The sequence below is a fragment of the Schistocerca serialis genome, chromosome 4 (genome assembly GCF_023864345.2).
Source record: "Schistocerca serialis cubense isolate TAMUIC-IGC-003099 chromosome 4, iqSchSeri2.2, whole genome shotgun sequence".
NCBI lineage: Eukaryota > Metazoa > Arthropoda > Insecta > Orthoptera > Acrididae > Schistocerca > Schistocerca serialis.
In genome coordinates this window covers 832,739,099-832,761,922 of record NC_064641.1, presented here as the reverse complement: position 1 = coordinate 832,761,922, position 22,824 = coordinate 832,739,099, and the positions used below count along the sequence as shown (strand labels likewise).

Sequence of the window (22,824 nt, the reverse complement as noted above, 5' to 3'; positions counted from 1 at the left end):
GGCTAGCAGAAGAAAGCGCCAACCCTAGTTTAGTATGGATTAGTTTGATCATGGTATAGTGTGTTTTTGAATGTAATACATCTTAGTAACACAAAGTTCCACTTGAACTACTAGCAACAATTGTTTACTATACAGGGTGGTCCATTGATAGCGACCAGGCCAAATATCTCACAAAATAAGCATCAAATGAAAAAAACTACAAAGAACAAAACTTGTCTAGCTTGAAGGGGGAAACCAGATGGCACTATGGTTGGCCCACTAGATGGCGCTGCAATAGGTCAAACGGATATCAACTGCATTTTTTAAAATAGGAACCCCCATTTTTTATTACATATTCATGTAGTACGTAAATAAATATGAATGTTTTTTCGCTTTGTAATAGATGGCGCTGTAATAGTCACAAACGTATAAGTACGTGGTATCACATAACATTCTGCCAGTGCGGACGGTATTTGCTTCGTGATACATTACCCGTGTTAACATGGACCATTTACCAATTGCAGAAAAGATCGATAACATGTTGATGTATGGCTATTGTGATCAAAATGTCCAATGGGCGTGTGCTATGTATACTGCTTGGTATCCTTGACGACATCATCCAAGTGTTCAGACCATTCACCAGATAGTTATGTTATTTAAGGCAACAGGAAGGGTTCAGCCACATGTGAAACATCAATCATGACCTGCAACAAGTGACGATGCCCAAGTAGGTGTTTTAGCTGCTGTCGTGGCTAATCTGCACATCAGTAGCGGACAAATTGCACAAGAATCGGGAATCTCAAAAACATCGGTGTTGAGAATGCTACATCAACATCGCTTGCACCCATACCATATTTCTATGCACCAGGAATTGCATGGTGACGACTTTGAACATCATGTACAGTTCTGCCACTGGGCACAAGAAAAATTACGGGATGATGACAGATTTTTTTCATGTGTTCTATTTAGCGGCGAAGTGTCATTCACCAACAGTGGTAACATAAACCAGCATAATATGCACTATTGGGCAACAGAAAATCCACGATGGCTGCAACAAGTGGAACATCAGCGACCTTGGCAGGTTAATGTATGGTGCGGCATTATGGGAGCAGGATAATTGGCCCCCATTTTATCGAGGGCAATCTAAATGGTACAATGTATAGTGATTTCCTATGTAATTTTCTACCAATGTTACTACAAGATGTTTCACTGCATGGCAGAATGGTGATGTACTTCCAACATGATGGATGTCTGGCACATAGCTCACGTGCAGTTGAAGCGGTATTGAATAGCATATTTCATGACAGGTGGATTGGTCATCAAAGCACTATACCATGGCCCGCACATTCACTGGATACAGTGGATATGACATCCCTGGATCTCTTTCTGTAGAGAAAGTTGAAGGAGATTTGCTATTGTGGTCCACCAACAACTCCTGACAACATGCATCAGCGCATTGTCAATGCATGTGCGAAAATTACGGAAGGCAAACTGCTTGCTGTTGAGAGGAATGTCATTACACGTATTGCCAAATGCATTGAGGTTAACGGCATCATTGTGAGCATTTATTGCATTAAAGTGGTATTTACAGGTAATCATGCTGTAACAGCAGGCATTCTCAGAAATGACAAGTTCACAAAAGTACATGTATCACACTGGAATAATCGAAATAAAACGTTCAAATGTACCTATGTTCTGTATTTTAATTTAAAAAGCCTACCTGTTACCAACGGTTCATATAAAATTGTGAGCCATATGTTTGTGACTATCTCTGCACCATCTATCACAATGCAAAAATAGTGGCCCAACTAAAACATTCATATTTCTTTATGTACTACACGAATATGTAATAAAAAATGGGGGTTCCTATTTTTAAAAATGCAGTTGATATCTGTTTGACCTATGGCAGTGCCATCTAGTGGGCCAACCATAGCACCACCTGGTTTCCCCCTTCAAGCTAGACAAGATTCATTCTTTTTAGGTTTTTCGTTTGACGCTTGTTTCGTGAGATATTTGGCCCGGTCACGATCAATGGACCACCCTGTACACATTATTTTATCTTATTGTATTTATATCCATCACTCTGAATTTGACCAACATATGACATAGGATCATTCAAAACTGCACCAACATGTGACAGCAGTTTCTTCCACTGGCATCTTCATTTGACATGATCACAGCCATTTCAGTCAGTGAGGTAGCACACTGGGTATCACACTGGGCTTGTATTTGGGAGAATAGAGGTTCAGGTATCTGTATGGTCATCTAATTTTTTTTTTCAGAGTTTTCCTAAGCTGCTTAAGGTAAATGCCAGAATGGTTCCTTTGAAAAGATTATGATCAATTTTCTTCCACACACGTCCCCTCAATTTAAGCTTGTGTTATGACATAATAACTTCATTGTCAACAGAATGTTATACCCTAATCTTATTCCTCTTTCCTCTAGTTTTCTGCGGTTTTGGTGTATTTGAATCTGATGATCAGTGGCTTTTGCTGTGACCAAAAATAAACTTTTTCTGTTATTTCTGGCCATCGGACTTATATTTCACTATTTCAGTTATTGCATTTTCAGAGTAATATTTACTTTCATGTGTGGCTTCATGTTCCAATGAACTATGTGTCAAATTACAAATCCAAGTGTCAGGCATTCAATCTTCAATTGGTCCCACAATCTTTTTCTGTCATATATTGCTTCTTTCACCTCTACCAACAATTGTTTAACGTGACAAGTGTCAAGCTGAATAATACTTTGGAGTTGCCATTAAACTGTAAATCCTCCAATGACTGTCCACATAAATCATCTCAAAGGTTGAAAGAAAGCAAGGGCATACCATCTTGAACAGATCATGCCTAATAAAGCATGTTCAAACCAGCTTTTTGGTTGATGACAGCCTTACTTTAATTATTTATTATGGTATATGTTTTAAAAAGATTCACAGCTACTGGTATAGCTATCATACATTGTATTCAGAAATCATTTTTCTTATAGTTTTCAGTATACTCATAATGGCACTTTTTTATGTAGGTGTTTCCAAAAGAAACAGTTCTGCAACCTTTTGGAGAGGCAACACTGAAGCTAACTGTTTACCCTTGTATTTGTGACCAGGATACCAGATTTACACCTCTGCGAGCTGTGTTAGCTGGTTTTATACAAATTAGTGAAGAAGACAGGTAAAGTAACTAAAAGATAAACATATTCCTAGACTTATGTTTTAGTAATGAAAACAGATAACTGTGATAATATATGAACCTTTTCCATAAAACTTTTCATGTGATTATATTTTCTGTACAACATATATGTCCTTAAGGAACCGAATGGTTGATGCGCATTTAGTTTTAAAAATAGGAAGGTACTTCGTATCACAATCATCACTCCCGTGACATTTTAAATGTAATTACATATGACTTTTCTTAGATAGTTTCTTTTTTATCTTGACACAAATTTTTTATCCTCGGTGTAATTATCACACTCAGTAACATTATTTGTGACAAACAGCAGTTACAAAAAGTGGTACTGAACTGCACACAACACAATGGTCGCAAGACAGTGACATCTGGTGGACCGGCACTTGTTTATTTTAATTATTTATTTATCCGTCTGTACAAAATAAAGATTGTGTGGATGTTGTCCAAAAGTACATGTAAATTTGTGGGAAACAATTTGTGCAAAAGGAACATACAAAATTTTACATTAAGTACTACAAAGAACAATACTTACAAAATAGTACAAAAAATTTACAAAAAATAATACTTCATCATACAAGACACAGTAATACAACAGTATACTAACAGTATTGTAACTGCATAGTCTGTTTGCCTTAAGGCTTTACTTTTGTCTTTCCTAAACAGGAAGCCCTTATATACACTACAATAATTCAGTAAAGATTTTACCACACACAGCAGCTGTCCATCAGATTTACGAAATTAACAGAAACTTTAGGGGATGTTTTCAGTTTTTCCTTAATATAAACATCAGAATTATTTATTGGCCTAATTATCATTTACCGAGTAAAAACATTGTTCAAGTAGATATTCTTTAAATTCTACTTTAAATCTGTTTTCATATTCTAACTTTTTGCTGTTGGCTGGCAGTATGTTGTAGAGTTTTGTACCAATATGTCTCACATGCCTTTGTGTGTGTGTTATTTTTGTTCACTGAGTATGGAGTGTTATGCTATAACGAGTATTGCAGTTATGCAAGTCAGCATTTGTCAGATATTGTTAGAACTTTAAACTTGTTGAATAAGGGTTTGCATTGTGTCTGTTGATGGCAAGTGGTGGAACCCAAAAATATTATTCCGTATGCTGCAAGAGACTGAAAATAACCAAAATATTGTGTCTACAATCCTGGAACTCTTTGCAGTACAGACATTTGCAATAATTCTAAGAGCAAAACAGGCTGCACAAGTTTCAATACATGGTCATTAAAATTAATATTTTCATCTACATGAATCCACAGCATTTTTGTTGATGCCAGTCTGTCTATGGCCTTTTACCCAACAACACATCAAAATTTACATTTTGACATATTTTCCCAAACTGCTTATAATTTGTTTTATTTGCATTTAATGTCAACTGGTGTAGGTATGATTCAAACCACTTTTCTCTGTCCCATGACTACCTAATGCTTCCAGTTTTTCTAAAAGAATGCCATGATTGGCACTGTCAAATGCTTTGGAGAGATCTAAATTTTTTTCTATTCGCTGTTGTCTTTCTCTAGATTTTTGATTATTTGTTCAGTGTAGCACATTAGAGCTGTTTCTGCATTTTTACCTGCCTGTAAGCTATGCTGATTTCTATTTAGTCAGTTATGGTCATTTTGGTATTTGTTGATTCTGTGCTTGATTAATTTTTCTATTATTTTGGAAAATGCTGGAAAGAGGGATATTGTTTGATAGTTTTCTACCTTAAACTTGTCACCGCTTTTGAATAATGGCATCACTTTTGAGATTTCCATCCTTTCTGGAAATACTCCTTCACTGAATGATAAGTTGGTTATGTATGCCAAGGGCCTTGCAATTTGTGCAGCTGTCATTGTTATAATATAAACAGGCACCTCCTCTACTCCTGCTAACATTTTAGGTTTCGAGCTATTTACTACTTTGAACACTTCATGTTTAACTGTTGGATCTATCCTCATACTACAAGCAGCTTTTGGAAATTCAGGTTTTTCTTGTTTTGCACATTTTGAGCTTAATAAACTGTTGCATTTATGAAATAATTGTTAATATAATCTGACAAATCTTACTTTTTAATATTGACATTTTCTGTGTTTTTTAGAATGATATCCTGGTCTTCACATCTCTTTCCTGTTTCAGTCTTCACAATACCCCATATGGCTTTTGTTTTGTTATCAGACTGTCTTATTAAGTTGTCATTACTCATAAATTTTGCTTTGTCAATTACTTTTCGATAGACCCTCTTGTAATTCTTAACATGTTCTATGAACTTTGGACCTTTAGAAGTCTTAAACTTCGTATTTAGTAGCTTTAGAGTTCCACAAGAAGTTTTGATGCCAACTGCGATCCAATAAATGATCTACCATCATGTACAAGCCTGCTGTGTAAATTTACATTATTTGCTGATGATACCACAATTTTTATGAGCAGTAGAACAGACAAAAATCTTGAGGAACTCATTATTCACATACTCTCAGATGTGGTTAATTGGTTCAAGGTGAATGGTCTCTCATTAAATTCCAGTAAGACCAGCTTTATTCAATTCTGTACAAAAACAGAAAAAAGAGAGAGGGATAAGTGTGACATGTGGTAATCAACCAATAGAAAGAATGGAAATAACAAAATTTCTTGGAGTGCACATTGACGAGAAAATGAACTGGTCTTCACATATTATTGATCTCTGTAAGAGGCTTAGCTCTGCTACCTATGCTTTACAGGTTGTCACTACATGTGTTGAACCTAACACTGCAAAAGTGGCATACTATGGCTATATTCATTCTCTCATTGAGTACATAATTATTTTTTGGGGCAACCAGCCATTAGCAAGGAAAGTGTTCATTGCACAGAAGCGAGCTTTAAGAATTATATGTGGATTGCACCCAAGAGACTCGTGTAGAAATAGTTTTCATAAACTTAAAATATACACATCTACATGCCAATATATATTTTCTCTCATGTGTTTTGTTTGTAAAAATATAGAGATATTTCAACCAAACAGTAATTATCATGAACATAACACACGGAGGAAGAATGACGTACACAGCGAGCTCAGAAATTTGAGCTTGGCTCAAAAGGGTGTCCACTACACTGGAGCAAAACTCTTCAATGCTCTTCCTCCTGAAATAAAGACAGAGATTCATAACAAGAGTAAGTTTAAGAAAGCAATAAAAATATTTCTGCTAGAAAAAGCTTTTTACAGTCTAGATGAATTTTTAACTAAATAAATTGTGATATTTTAATATTATATAATACAACTTGACATAATCCCACTAAGAATGTTATTTGACCTGAGTTCTGTATCTGTGTGTGCTCTGTATCTGTTTTCAGTAATGTTTAATGATTCTAAGAAAATATGTATTTTCTTTTTCTGTATTGCTGCCCAAAGAATTTACTGTATAAATTTTTATATAATTATATGATTATAATAGCGGGAAACATTCCACGTAGGAAAAATATATCTAAAAACAAAGATGATGTGACTTACCAAATGAAAGTGCTGGCAGGTCGACAGACACACAAACAAACACAAACATACACACAAAATTCAAGTTTTCGCAATAAAGTGGATGGATGTGGATGGATATATGTGTGTGTGGATGGATGTGTGTGTGTGTGTGTGTGCGAGTGTATACCCATCCTTTTTTCCCCCTAAGGTAAGTCTTTCCACTCCCGGGATTGGAATGACTCCTTACCCTCTCCCTTAAAACCCACATCCTTTCGTCTTTCCCTCTCCTTCCCTCTATCCTGATGAGGCAACAGTTTGTTGCGAAAGCTTGAATTTTGTGTGTATGTTTGTGTTTGTTTGTGTGTCTGTCGACCTGCCAGCACTTTCATTTGGTAAGTCACATCATCTTTGTTTTTAGATATATTTTTATATAATTATGTACTCAAATTTCTGTATATGCTATAAGATTATCAGATTGTATTTGTAAACAACTGACTCATTCCACATCCTTGTGTATCCAACACAGTTGGACCTATGGAACACGAAATAAACCAAATCAAATCAAATCAAGAACTTGGGCTTGTATTGTGATGTAATGTGATTTTTGACAGCTTCTTTGGAAAGCACATTTTAAAATATCCCATGAAAATTGAAGAAACAATGTTATATGCGCCATTTGTATTTGTTAAGGACAGCACTTCTGCCCAGGACTCACTAGTTAGGATATTTGTAAATTCTACACAGTTTTCAGTTGAAAATTTTCCTTTATTCATGAAGTACACTTTTTTTTCTTGCAGTGGCATCGCAAATCAGTATTTGTTACTTCTACTTCTGTGGATCATACATTTGAAAATATATTACCTATAAGATTGTTTGTATTATATGTTATACTTGTGGGTTTGTGTATGTGTGGAAACATATTGAAACTATGTAATAGATTTAGGAATTGATTTTTTAGACTACTTTCATTTATAAGATTCATGCTGAAATCCTCACAAACAACTACAGTGGCTCTTTCAATAAAAAGAATGTTAAGCAGTGTTTTTAATTGATTAATGAATATGTCTGTATCCCCAGCAGGCAGTCTGTTTACTGTTATGACTGTAACTTTTCCCCATATTTCATACAACTGTATAGCTACTGCTTCAAAATGATTTTCCACACTCAATGATCCAGCTACACACCTTCTTTTGTACCTGATACTTGATTTAGTAAAGATACATACACCTCCATTTTTTGACATTTTTCTAGAATAATGACTTGCCAACTTAGTCATTCATACAAGCAAATACTGATCTTCATTTATCAATCATCTCTGAAGCTGCAGTAGCATATCATACTTATCCTAATAATCACATATTAGTACATTTCAACTCCCAGATAAATTTTGCTATAGTCTATTTCAGTTTTTGCTTCATCTGAATAAATTCCAAACAATTTGTTTCAAGAATTTGTTTCAAGCCTTCTGGTTGTGTCTACAATACAGTCTAATTTAGCTCTATCATTTGCATTGCATAATGTCCAAGATCTAATACAGATTTTCTTTAATCTTGCAGATTCTGTCCTGATATTTATGAGAGACAAATGGGGTACAACATGAGCCCTATAAAGATGAACATTGAAGCAGACATTGAAATCCCATATCTGTGTGTTGAAACTCCTGAAGATGATTGTAACTTCAAAATGTATGCCACTGATATTATGAGTAAATTTAACAAATCACACAAGGAGGAGAAAGTGATAAGAGTTAAAAACTATAACAATGCAGAAGCAACAGCAGTTTTCAGTACATATGAGCCATTCACCTTGTGTAAAATCACTACAACTGATGGTACAGTTTCAAATAGAAGACCATATGATGCTGTGGTACTTAATAAAAATGTAACAGCTGAGGTAAATGATTTTATAATGCTACACAATAACTGTGACATTTGTCAATTTGTACAAGGTTTCATTATCTTGAACCACTGTTTATAAACAAGTAATGAAGAATATTTGTCTCAGGACAGATAGCATTCAGAGGATGTACCACCACTTTATTACATACTATTATATACAGTCATATCGCCAACTATTTTATATTTCATATCAACACCTCTTCCATCGATAAAGACACAGATATTACTAAGTCGGCTGCAATGTCTTTGGAGCAGATACCTCCTCTGATGTTCTCGGTTATCGGACATTCATGGTAACTATGTCTCAAATGCGTGGTGTTGGTGAAACACCAACTATTTTTTTTTATTGATAAACCATTGTGTGTTAGAACCCATAGGTCTTGTAAACTGTCTCATGATGATAATATCTGTGTCTTTACCCGTGGTAGAGGTGTTGATATGAAATGTAAAATAGTTGGCGATATGACTGTATATAATAGTATGTAATAAAATGGTGGTACATCCTCTGAACGCTAGACATAGAGCCCTATCCTTTATTTTAATAAAGCACATGACAGCAAAAAAGAAACCTGTTGGGTCATTATGAATGACCCATCCCAAACATTCCAGTTACTCATATCTTGCTATATCTCGTGAGTTTGCGCCCCTTGTAGTTAGGTTGCCTGCCTGTTTGGCCATCTGCCAGCCGCGCCCAGCTGCCGTCACACTGACTACAGCTCCTCAGTGCGACGGCGGGATAAGCACACTGCTGCAGTCAAAATTATTCTAAGTCCATGACCTTGGGTGACGTGTCGTCTATAAATAGTGTGTTTCCAGTAGCTGATGCACAGTCGGCAGCATGCCTCATCATAGGACACATCGTGTCTTCCGATGGAAGCCTACTATTTACAAATCTATTTGTCAGGCTGATATAGGTCCTTGGTACACATATTTGTTTGTCCTCCCAGTATCAAGTCTAATACTGTTTTATGTACAGTGGATCATTGCTCCAGATGTTAAATTCTTGATATTACATTTAATTCTACCTTGTTCTGTCAATTCTGAACATGAAAATGGGCATTGTAGATCAAACAACAAATGTCACTACAATAGAATATGGAACCAACATCTTAAGATTATTGGATTACACAAAATTTAATAGTCTGCAGTAATAATGTTCTTACTACAATATTCTATTGATATTGTGTTGGACCCTGTGTCAGGAGCTTATTATATATACATTTTTTTAATATATGTAGTTCCATCCTATGTCTGGAGTGTGGGACTTCAGCCAGTCAATTTCCAGTAATAAAATACCAACAGCTGTTATTTTGGTTTTATTTGTTAGGCAGCCAGTTTTGACATTACATTATGCCATCTTCAGGCCTTTATACATCATGTAACCCTCATGTTGGAAACCAATGCAGCACTGTCAACTGGCATCATGAAGATTTTTTTTCCCACGGGCTTGTGTGCTCCTTGGAAAGTTCCTGACAACTGTCCAAGGAGTGCACAAGCCCATGAGAAAAAAACCTTCATGATACCAGTCAACAGTGCTGCATTGATTTCTAACATAAGGTTTATTCGATATTTGCAGGCCTGAAGGTGGCATAATGTAATGTCAAAACTGGTTGTCTAACAAACAAAACCAAAATAACGGCTGTTGATCTTTTACTGCTGGATTTTTAAACACAGTCACTACAGTACTCTAGTCAGAGACACTGCACAAGAGTGCCAAGTACTTGCATCTGTTGGCTACCCATATTTTTATGGAAGTAGATTCCCATATTTACAGATGTTTGTTCTTATTTACAGTGCCTCAATTAACTGACAATTCTGACAAGTATTCTGTATACAGAAGAGATGAAAGCAGTGACAGTCACTATCAGATAGTGAAGTTTATCATGGCAATACTATGAGCAACAGAACAGTAAGAAAATGGTTTACAGAATTTGAAATGGCTGTATTAGTGTACTTTACTTTTTCATGTCAGGAAACCAATTGTTGTCCTTCAGCCAGTACTGGGTGATGTATGGGGCTTCTATCTTTTCCAGCCACAAATCGCCAAGGTTGCATCTGTAGGGACAGTTTGGACATGCCAAGAGTTGTTCCATGTGTTGTGCAGAACCACAGTCACACTTGTTGTCATCCACTTCCCTGTCACCCCAAGTGATCATTTTTTTTTTTTCACTGATGCCACCCCTTTTACTTGTATTATGCAGTTCAGGATCCTCCATGTTTTTCACTTTATTGTGGAGCTGTCAGGCTGTATTAATGTTGATGATGAAGTGCTAAGTAGCCAACCACTTGTAATTACTAAAGATTTGGTGCATAAAGTTGCTACAGAAGTTCAAAAGAACAGATACTTCATGAGTTTGACTTTATTTAATGAGTTTCCTCAGGTTTCAAGAAGGGTTCTTTACTGAATTCTCACAGAACACTTAAATTACAAAAAGTAGTGTTCACAATGGATATTGAAAATGCTGACTGAGTTGTATAAAACAAATCAAGTAGCAATTGCTTTCAATTTTCTTGAAAAGTGCAGTGATTTAGGTGATGAATTTTTAAGCTGAACTGCCACTGGAGATGAAATGTGGGTACTTCTTTTACACCAGAAATAAAATGACAATCTATGGAATGAAGGCATTTAATGTCAACTTGACAGTGCAGTTCAAACAATCAATTTTAGTCTGAAAATCATGTGCACTGTGTTTCTGGATAGGGAAGAAGTGTTGCTAATGGAACCATTTGGCACACTGTCACATAATTTTGTGACATGGTGTGAGACCTTCCTCAAAAAGAAATCCAAAACAAGAGTCGTGACTTGCTTAGAAAAGGGATTTCTTGGCTACAACTGAACAAACACAAAATATCATCACATCACATGTCTCAGTCAGCTTTCATGTGGCCTGGTCTAAGACCCATGAAATACTACTTTGTTCTACACAGTTCTTCAACATCAGCTGGCAAAGCAGACAGATTTTCACAAGAATAGGTTTAAAAAATTTTCTGTCCTAGTTATCGTAATAATGGTACCAAATATGTTGGAAAGTAAGTTAAGATGCAGCACACAGTTTTGTGCAATACTAAAAATATCAAGTTAGTACTACATTAAACAACACACTTCATAAATTGATTCTTCTTCCTTTTCTTCTTCCTCTTCCCTCCTCACCCTCTGCCTCTTCCTGTTATTATTGTTTCTTTCTTGTCTCAGACGTTATGTCTGGTTAAAAATGGAAGGTGACACGGACCTTGATCAAGTGTGACTTCCTTTTAACTGTAAGGTATATGTCAGAGCAAGGCAGAACCAGAAAGGACTTAATGAGTCTCCTTGGTATATTCCACGCTTAATCTGTATTGGCTGTGATGTGATATTATTTGAATTTGTTTGGATATTAAGTGTGGTTTTCCAATTTTTCATTACTATGTTTAGGAACAGTATCAATTTAGGATATACTTTGTATATTTCCAATATTTGTAGTAACCATGAGTGGGGTACACTATCAAAAGCTTTTTGGTAATCAATGTATGCGTAGTGTAGCGACCTTTGTTTAGTTTTAGCTTGATATGTCACCTCTGCATCTATTATCAGTTGCTCTTTACATCCTCGTGCTCCTTTGCAACAGCCTTTTTGTTCTTCATTTATAATTTTGTTTTGTGTTGTATGTGTCATTAATTTCTGTTTAATGACTGAAGTTAATATTTTGTATATTGTCGGTAGGCATGTTATGGGGCGATATTTAGCTGGGTTTGCTGTGTCTGCTTGATCTTTAGGTTTCAGATATGTTATTCCATGTGTAAGTGTATCAGGGAATGTGTATGGGTCTGCAATGTAACTGTTAAATAATTTAGTTAGATGTGAATGTGTTGAGGTGAACTTATTATTATTATTATTATTATTATTATTATTACTATTATTATTATTATTATTTACTTACAAAATAGCCATATGCCAGTTGCAGTAGTAGTCATTTTCTCTGTCTGCCTAGACTTTTCATTCTCTTGGTATGTAGCTGTTAATTTTGGGAAATAATTGTTGTTCTACATTCTTTTTACATGTCCATTTCAATTTCTAATATTGAATTCAATCAGCTACGTGTATCATTTTGTTGTCTGGTGCCACTAAGATTATCTGATCTATTAAAACTTTTCATTATTCTCAGAAACATGATTTCTAACGCCTTCATATGATTCAATTGTTATCACATTGTGATCCTTTTTTTCCATATTATCAAGTATAAACTGCCATTGTTTTGTAATTTTTTCCCATATATATTCTCAGACTTTAATAGTTTCTTATCTGGATCTTTACTGTCATCATCATGTTATGTCACAAACTACTGCAAAGTCTTTTCAATAAGTGCCATATTTTTTGTTTCTCTCACTGGTACTTTTATTTCAAATTCCCTAAAAGTTTTCTTCAGAATGTAGACTCATTTTTTAAAGTATGTGTAAAATGCTACATTCTTATCTGACCTATTGCTTGTTGTGATTGGTTGTATCAATTTGCCATTTGTCTCTATAGGTATGAATTATTACTGCATTTGATGACTAAATCATCAAAATGTGGTAAATCCACAAATAAAAAATTTACAGGATGTACCAAACCTAATAAATAGTAAAATTCTATAATAATTGATGACTTGAATATGAGAAATTATTAATGATTGTGAATATAAATAAACAGGATAAGTACATAAAATCTCACTCTTTTTTCAGTCATACAGCTGCTACTCAAGTTTTTAGAATCTGTGGACTTATTTCATTTTCCATCAACTCGGGACATTTCATGTTTTAAGCCAAATTTCCATAAGAAAACTTCAAGAATCTATTCTTTAATTTTTATTTTAGACAATAATACATTATACAAAGAAACAAGAAAATGTGTACAAAAGCAGTGTAAAAAACACAATCAAAATTGATGAGTGTGGTTTAATGGTAATATACTGTTTGTGTGAGAAATTTCGATTTATTCTCTGAGCATTCATTCAAAATAGTAACTAGGCATTGCAATTTTAAACAGTCATTAAACAGTGCAACAAAATATGTAATTAAACTTCGTATTTTAACGACACATTTTTATTTTTTCAGAAAGAAAGTTTTTTAATCCTCTTCAATTAACTTGGCATCCAGGTTACTCCTTCCACCAATCACACTCTTCATCCTCAAATTGCTCTTCTACATTGTTCTCCAAATCACTTCTCTCTAGAAGCTGAACATAAAATTCCCATCTTTCATCTTCACTATCACTAATGTGTTGTTTCAGAAGGTTGAAAAATTCCTTCTTCTGTTTTTATGTTATGCAGTACATCAAACTGACAACATTCTGGTCAAGTATATGATCCATTGCTACACTTCTTTATAGAAAGATCCTATAGCTTTTTGAGAATAGCAAAGGTTCCTAAAGTTTAAAATATTCCAGTCTGTTCCTATTATTTAAACATCCTCTATTTTCTGATAAATATTATGGTATTTTTAAGGAGTTAATATTTCAACCTGTTTGTATGACTCTTTTCCACTCTATCAAAAAGGCCGTCCGCAGGCAAGTGTGAATGAGCATGCATTGGAATTTTTATTTATTTTTCTAGGCAACTATCAGAAAAAAAATCTGCTTTTATTGTATTCTTCATATCTACATGTACTTGTGTGCAATGAAGATTTCCTGTACATTTGGTAATGAATATTATTATTTTCACCATGAATCTGTAACCAAATGGCAAAGTCTTATGTCTCAAATGACTTTAAAGTGCTCAATTGTGATGATGCTTTACAGCTTTTGCTTTTAAGTGGCTTTAAAATGGGATAAAGCACCCCAAAACTTATTGTAAAGTCCAAATAAATACTTTAAATGGAGAAAAAGAAGAGTAGTCAACTTCATAAAAAGTTTTCTTTTGCAATTATTTATCTTTCCATCAGCTCCACTTTTCTTTTCAGTTCACCCTTCTGCCATTTCCTGTATCTGGAAGAATAGTCCTCTACACGTTCTCTTTCTTCCATGAATGTCATATTTAACATGAGCTGCAGGCACATACAAAAGCACAATGCTAGACAACAAACCCGTTGTATATTATGTTGTGTTGGCTACAGCACTAAGTAAAATACAATGGAAACATTGTTGCAAACTTTCAAAATGCTTCCTGTCTTGGTGTCATAGATTTTATTAGACCTTAGGCACTAGTCAGACTAACAGTCAGGAACAATGGGACCTATCTCAATTTCAATCAGATTTCCTGCTGGACATACTGTGTTATGAAATGAAGGCCAAACTTTGCACTTGATTTAAATGGTAAAAAATTGCATTTTGACTGAAAAGACACCTTAGCTTGATGCAGCACACCTTCTAGAGTAGAAATCTGCTTCAAACCAATTTATAATGTTTCAAAATCTCATTCCTCATTTATAACATTAGTTGGATAGCCCCTCTTCTTTATAACACCTGAGTATTTTTCTCTGATAACATTGTCAAGAGCTTTCTGAATTTCTTTGTCATACTCTTCATGTTTTTCGATTACCTGGCTGGCTCTGAGCACTATGGGACTCAACTGCTGAGGTCATTAGTCCCCTTCGATTACCTGTTTTGTTTGGGCTTGACAGACTGAACTGCAGGCAGGCCACAAGACGAACCATGGGGCTTTAGGAAGTATCACACACGGTACAGTAGCAACTTTTTCCAATCATACATAGTTAAATTTATGAAACGTAATTTCATTTATGAGAGCAACTTACATTTTCCCAACTCATACATTATTCTGGGACACACTCTTTTCTAGCACTCTGTCCAATGGCCACCCACCTCATGGCAGTCAGAAAGATTCGAGCCTCATGAAGAGGTTGATAATCCCACAGGGAGTACAGAGAACTGCAAGAAGTGTGGGTCAATGGATGTCAGCATGTGCAAGTATGCATGACAAGTCATGCTGAAGTACTTGCATTAGTGAGACATGATCAGACCTTTTCTCAGAGAAGAAAGTGTAGATGCGCACAACCAATTGTGCCATGGCAGGTGTGTAAGTGAGACATGATAGGACTGTTTCTCATGGTGTGTATTATGTGTTGATGCTGTACAAGTGGTACAGTGCCATATGTCGCAAGTGGTGTCTAACATGGCAGTATCATGACTGAGATGGTGCAACAGAAGGAGGGAGTGGAGACAGGAGCTCATTGAAGTCCTGTCTGTCTCTCGTTGAATCCGAGGGTGGAGACAGTGTGGGTAATGAGTGTTTGACATGGTCAATGAGTGTTTGTTGTCATTCTCATTGACCAGCATGTTAGCATCTGGTTGTGTTGAGGCAGAGTCAACCTGGAGTCCCTCAGGAGGGCTTAAGATAGGTGAGTGAGACAGTTGTAGATTTTCCATGCACTAAGATGTCGAATGTCTATTGACCGCATTTGATCGCCTTGCATGGGCATGAATAAGGGGCTGCAGAGCTGCTCTTACAGAATCATCTCACAAAATCATGAAGTCAAAGAAGGCAAAGTCTTGTGTACAAAAACTTGTGGGTCAAATAAAGTGAGGGTGGCAGAACATGCATGTTCTGGATGTGTTGCTGAACATGATGCAATAGTGTAGGTAAGTTCATCTGATTTGTGTAATCTGTAGGGTGCAAAAACTCTGCATGTGAGACCAGCAGCACACTGTAAACCACATCTGCCAGCAATGTCTGTAGATTGTTCTTGTACATTGAGCAAATGCCAAGTAGGACCCACATGAGCACCTCAGTTCAGGAACAGCTGTGCCACATCAGGGCCACCTCCAAATTCTGTGCCATCACTCTGCAGATGCTGTACAATAGTCTGTGTGTGAGTGCTACTGCAGAGGCAGCACAGAGTTTTGAATGGGGCATGCAGCCCTGATCAGTAATAAACTGTTTCAGTGTGCTGAATTGGGTGATTCAAATCTTGAAAAATACACAAGCAGTAGTCTCAGCTGTGATGTCTTGGATAGGTACAGATTCGGCCCATCATGACAACCTGTCACTCATGGATAGGAGATAATAAAATCCTGCTGACTAAAGCAGAAGTCTGACAATGTCAAGGTGAACCTACCAAAATGAAGTCTTCAGGATGGGGAAGCTTTTGAGGTAAGGCTGTGCATGACATCCTTTCTTGCTCCACTAGCAACCAAGACAGCTTTGTCCCCAGTGACAACAGTTTCACTTAACATGACACATACAATCTGTTCATCACTAAGCAAACTATTGGTTTGATGTTGGGTTGTCTTAGGTTGCATAACTGCTCAAATATTTCACAGCATCAGCAGTTATGGCCTGTTCCATGAAATGTTGCAGAGCAGTGTTGATTGAGACGTGGTAAGTGACTGACATTCATTTTGAGCGTTTGTGTTCCAGTTGTTAGGAGGTCTGTGGTGCTTGGATTGTTCATCTGCTCATTCACCATATGGTCATAATTGAATTGGAGAGAAAATGTATTGATCCTAGACAGATATTCTGCAATGATATTGTCTGCAGTGTAGATATGATGTATGTTGGTGGTGTACTGTGCAGTAAGATCTAGATGTCTAAATTGGTGTCGACGGGCATCCTGAGATGGGTTCTTGACGGTATTCGCCAGTAGTTTACGATCTGTGTACATGGTCACTTGACAGATCTTGATAAACTTGCAGAAGTATTTGACTGCCATGTATATTGCAAGGAGGTCTTGATTGAAGGCTGACCAGCTACATTGTGAGGGAGATAGTTTCTTCAAGAGGAACTGAAGTGGTTGGGGCACCCCATCTACCACCTGATCAGTCACTGCCTCTACCACAATGTCGCTCACATCAGTCATGAGGTTTATATGTACTTCAGAGTGAGGGTGTGTCAAAGTAACAAATTGTACTAAAAAGTTCTTCACCTGGTGGAATTCATCTGTCATCTCCACAGTCTATTCAACTTCATTTTATCTTTGCCAGGCAAGGCATTGTAATGGATCATATTATTTTTTCGTTTTTTCTTTGTTATTTTCTTTTTATAAATGGAAAGACAAACATGGATTAATGAATTGCTTTTGTGCCAGAGATAATGTTTTTATATAAAAAAGAGAAGAGATACACTCTTCAATTAATTAATTTCTGTATCTGTGTATTTCAATAGTATATTAAAAAGTATTATAAAAGTTATTAGGAAGGCAAGTTTATTCATGTATATATTTGGATTAATCACATCTGTCTGTTCATCATTTCACCTGCGTTGAGAATCCTGCATCAGGAGGTTCGAAGCAGACAAGAGGAATTTGTGTGAGCAGCAGAGGGGCAATTCAGCATTATTGTTATCAGCTCTATGCACAATAGAGCTAATGAGAAGAAGTACACAACTTTAAATAATGAATATTAATCTTATAATAAAGGGAAACATTCCATGTAGGAAAAATATATCTAAAAACAAAGATGATGTGACTTACCAAATGAAAGTGCTGGCAGGTCGACAGACACACAAACAAACACAAACATACACACAAAATTCAAGCTTTCGCAACAAACTGTTGCCTCATCAGGAAAGAGGGAAGGAGAGGGAAAGACGAAAGGATGTGGGTTTTAAGGGAGAGGGTAAGGAGTCATTCCAATCCCGGGAGCAGAAAGACTTACCTTAGGGGGGGAAAAAGGAAAAAAGGACGGGTATACACTCGCGCACACACACACATATCCATCCACACATATACAGACCCAGATTAATATTGAAGGTCTGTTGATATTAGTACCAGTTAAAGTTCACTCAGTATATGTGTACCTTCCAATGAATTCTAATTATTCTTTCCAATTAGGTTTGGTAATTATTCAAGCAGCAATTATTAATCAGTTTCCATTATATTATTTGTCCCCCTACACATTCTGCCACTATTCAATGGCAATCATTTAAAGGATGGCACCGAGCCGAATATGAGCAGACCTTTCAATTGTCCAGATAAAAAAATTTTGAGATAAATGATCCATTTTTTTGTTCAAGAAAGAAATGAGACATTTGTTGTATTTGTTACATGTCCGTGAGATTGGGAATAAGAAAAATGTTGAAGGAGCAAATTAAAATTAAATTCTGCCTCAAACTAGATGCACTGAGAATGCTGGTTTCATAGGTAAAGGTAGGAAGCTGCTATGCTCTATGCTTATATGGCCATGCTTGGCACCATTTCTCTGGGGGTAGATGACGTCTTATCCTTCCAATTAATATCCTTTATGGAAAGTGCACTTCTAAGGAAAAGACAAAAATTTGTATAAAGTCATCATTGAAGTATGAAATAAGTCATTGAATTCTATAAGAATGTGTCAGATATCAGTCAGGTTCATTAATAAATACACAGATAAATCAACTTTAGTTGAAAAGTACCGGTACCGACAATTTTTTTTTTTTTTTTTAATTTTTATAATTCTGTCAAACACTATTCACAATGGAGTCAAAGAAAATGGCCATTGTGGAACACACATTACAAAATGGAATATGCCAAGATGTCGAAAATCCAAGCTTGGCAACAGTTGAAGGTAATGCACCAACTCGTGAACCGACTGATGGCTACCAAAACAACAATGGTGGCCTCCCACTATCAAAAAATGATGACACTGGTAATATAACTAATCATGATGTCACTTTTATGACGCTCAATGAGACAATTCCTCAGTTTTCACCAGGAAACATTTTTTCAAATAATGAAACTGAAGCATGCGACCGCGAAAATACCTTTCCTTATTTGGTCATGACATCGCAAATGCAAGAATAGGAAACAGTTTGTAAAAGCATTTTAAATACTAGTGACACCCACAATTTGACACAACTTATGCAACTAATAACACAGCAGTTTACAAAACAATAGGAATTTCAGCAAAGTGTAACACAGCAGTTTACAAAACAACAAGAATTTCAGCAGACTGTAACATAGCAACTTAAGGGTATAGGACAACACTTTACACACCAAAAACAGGAATTTAATGATTTCAAGAATAGTATTGGTGAACAGTTGAGTAAGGTGAGCAAAACTACATGCACTGAATTATTGGTCAAACTACTTGGGAAGTTGACAGAGTTAGGTAAACAACTAAAACAAGAAATAATTAATGACATGTTCTGCAGTATAAATGCTTTAACAGAAAAAGTGTCATCCATAGATGATAAACAGGAACAACTTGCAAGTTAGTTACAAAACCTTAGTGAAGCATATTCTCAAAATCAGGAGACACAATCCCAAGTGAATGCGTTAGTAAAAAAAATGTGACAAATGCAGTCAGCGAGCTGCAAAACATATGCAAAAATTACCTACAGAAATGCAAAAGTTAAGTCTAAAAGTAGACCAATTAAGTGCAGAGTCAAAATTTGTCAAAAAAACAGAGAGATAAGATATTTGCAGATGTAGAGGAAATAAATGAAAAAGTTGAAGCTGGGTGTTGGATAAACAGTAGCAATGCCAATATTGTATTAGTTACTGAAAGGTGGTTGAAACCAGACATAAATAGCAGCGAAATTTTGAACTCAGGTTGGACAATTTTTAGGAAGGAGAGGACTGATGCTATGGGAGGTGGTGTGTTCATTGCAGTTAAAACCTGAAGCTGTCAATCAGACAAGGTTGACCATTGTATTAGGACGTTTTTCTAGACCACCAGCATCCACAACAAACATCACAGAACATTTCAGGGAAAGTCTTGAGTACATAGGAAATAAATATCCAAATTATCCATTAGTTACAGGCGGAGACTTTAAACTGGCATCCACTGACTGGGAAAATTACATGTTTATTACAGGGGACAGAAGCAAAGTTATTCTAGGAGCACTCTCAACATACAACCTTGCCCATTGGTTAGGAAACCAACTAAAGATAGGAAAATATTAGATATCTTGGTGACAAATAGACCTGTTCTTTTTGAGGAAGTTAATCTAGAAGCAATTATTAGTGACCATAATGTAGTTGTGGCTTCTATGTCAGTGGAAGTTGCAAAAAAAAAAAAAGTGTCATTAATGAGTATCTTCATAGTCAGCTCCAAGCATTCACCACAGGACACAAAGATATTTAGCCCCTTTGGTTAGAATTTAAAGGTATTGTCCACCACGTGCTAGAGAAGTATGTGACTAGCAAAAATATAGAGGAGGGAAAGGATCCACCGTTGTGCAACAAACATATAAGGAAGTTACTGAGAAAGCAGAGAATTTTGCACATTCTTTTCAAACATAGTCACTGTCATGCTGACAAACAGAAATTATGCAACATGAAAGCAGCTGTCAAAAGGTCAATGAGAGGTTCTTTTAACAAATTTGAAAGCAGTATTTTACCTGCAGATTCTAAAAATAACCCCAAAAAATTTTGGTCATACATAAAATTTATGAATGCTACAAATAATTCAATACCTTCTCTTGCTGACAGTATGGGTAATGTAACGGGTGATGATAGACAGAACGCCGAAATTCTAAACCTAGCTTTCAAAAACTTGTTTACGATAGAGGACTGCAGCACCATTCCCCCTTTCAATTACTCAGCAAACACAAGGATGGCTGACATAGTGTTTAGTTTATCTGGGATTGTAAAACAGTTAAGATCCTTAGATGCCAGGAAGACATCTGACCCAGACGGTATATCCGTAAGATTATATGTTGACTATTCTACAAATATAGCACCATTCTTATCCATCATCTATTAGAGATCATCGGAAAAGTGTAAAGTTCCTCGGGACTGGAAGAAGGCCCAGGTCATAGCAATCTATGAAAAGGGCAGCAAATTGGATGCACATAATTACTGGCCAATTTCACTGATATTGATTTGTTGTAGAATCATAGAACATATTTTGTGTTCAGACCTTTTGGGTCGACCGAAGCATCTGATACCACCTGTCAGATTTGACCTGTGATGTAAGGCTGTTGTGGTGTGTGACATCGTGACGGCGTGGAGTTTGGTTTGTGAGTGTGGCGTGTTTGTAGATGTCATTGTGTTGTGGTTTGTTGTGCCCTCTGGTGGTGTGTTTAGGGCTTTCATTTGTGTGGTGTAATGGGTTCAGTTTGCTCTTGCTCATTGTACTGAATTGTTTGAGTGTTGGCTGTGTTTCTAGCAGAATTCATTTCAGTGAGCTAACGATTTAGTGGTTTTGTGTGAAAGTTAATGTCATGCTGTTCGCTGTAGGTTGTGTGTCAATTTGAGTAAATTAATTGGTTGTTGTTTTTGGTCAGGTATGGATATGAAGGAGAAGATCAACACCACTCTTCCGCATGCAATGATGGGCAATACTTCGTTGAAGCTTCTTAAGTTTTTACAGATCTTTGGTTTGTTAGCGGAGATCGTGAAGTGCTCTATTTGTGGGCAAGAAATGAGATTGGTTAAAGGTCTGGCGTCTGAGACCAGGGACGGTTATATGTGGCGCTGCCGTAAGGATGGCATTTGGGATTCCATACAGCGCGGTTCCTGGTTCAAGAAGTCTAGGTTGGGCATGTGTGAGATTGTACTGATGACGTATTATTTTTGTTATAGATCCTCACATAGTTTTTGCACACATGAGACTGGTGTGAGTGAGAGGAGTGCGCTTGATTGGTTTTCGTTTTCATCATGAAGTTTGTTCTGAGTTTATTAAATACAGGGGTAAGTTGGGGAGGGGGGGGGGGGGGTGGGGCTGGGGTTGTTGTGGAGTGGGCGAGTCACAGTTTCGGAAAAGGAAGTATGGGAGGGGTAAGTCTGTGGTTTGTGTCTAGGTGTGGGGGTTTGTTTTTCTGGAGGGTGGGTGTTCCGAATGTGTTTTCAGGGCTGTGGAGGGGAGGTCTAAGGCAGAATTAGTGGGGTTAATTGAGGAGTATATAGAACCAGGTTCCACAGTAGTTTCAGATGCATTTTCTTCGTATATGGGGTTGGGTGAGAGGGGACACAATCATTTAGTTGTTAACCATAGCTTAGAGTTTAAAAATTATGAGACAAGGGCTTGTAAAAATACTATAGAGGGGCTGTGGGGGGCCCTTAAGTTAGTTCTTTGGAGGGGGGAGAGGCACTCTTCCAACCTTCAGTCTCATTTAGATGAGTACTGTTGGCGGAAGAGCATCCCTGAGGGTTACTGTTTTTTTCGGGTTTATTTAAGGGCTATTAGTAAAATGTACAGGCTGAAAGTGGTTAGTTAGGGTGGTTTGGGTGGGTTGGTGGGTGGCTGTGGCTCAGGGTATGTGGGTGGTTTATTTCATGTTAGAGTGTTTGTAAGGGAGGGGGGGGAGTGTGTTGGTTTGTGATTTAGTTGTGGAGGATCTATTTTGTTGAAGTTTTTGTTGAGTTGTAGTGCGTGATTGAGATTTTTTTATTTTGCATTTGTTTTTTGTTTATGGGTTTTTTATTTTGGGGTGAGGGGGAGGTTGGGTTGGTTGGGCGGGGGGGTTGGGTTTTTGTTTTGGTTGAGTATTTTT

General features: G+C 36.6%; 1 pseudogene; it reads left to right on the top strand.

The window, feature by feature from the left end:
• The window catches only part of LOC126474798 (F-BAR domain only protein 2-like), a 118,142-nt pseudogene that overhangs the window by 48,701 nt on the left and 46,617 nt on the right, over nt 1–22,824 (top strand).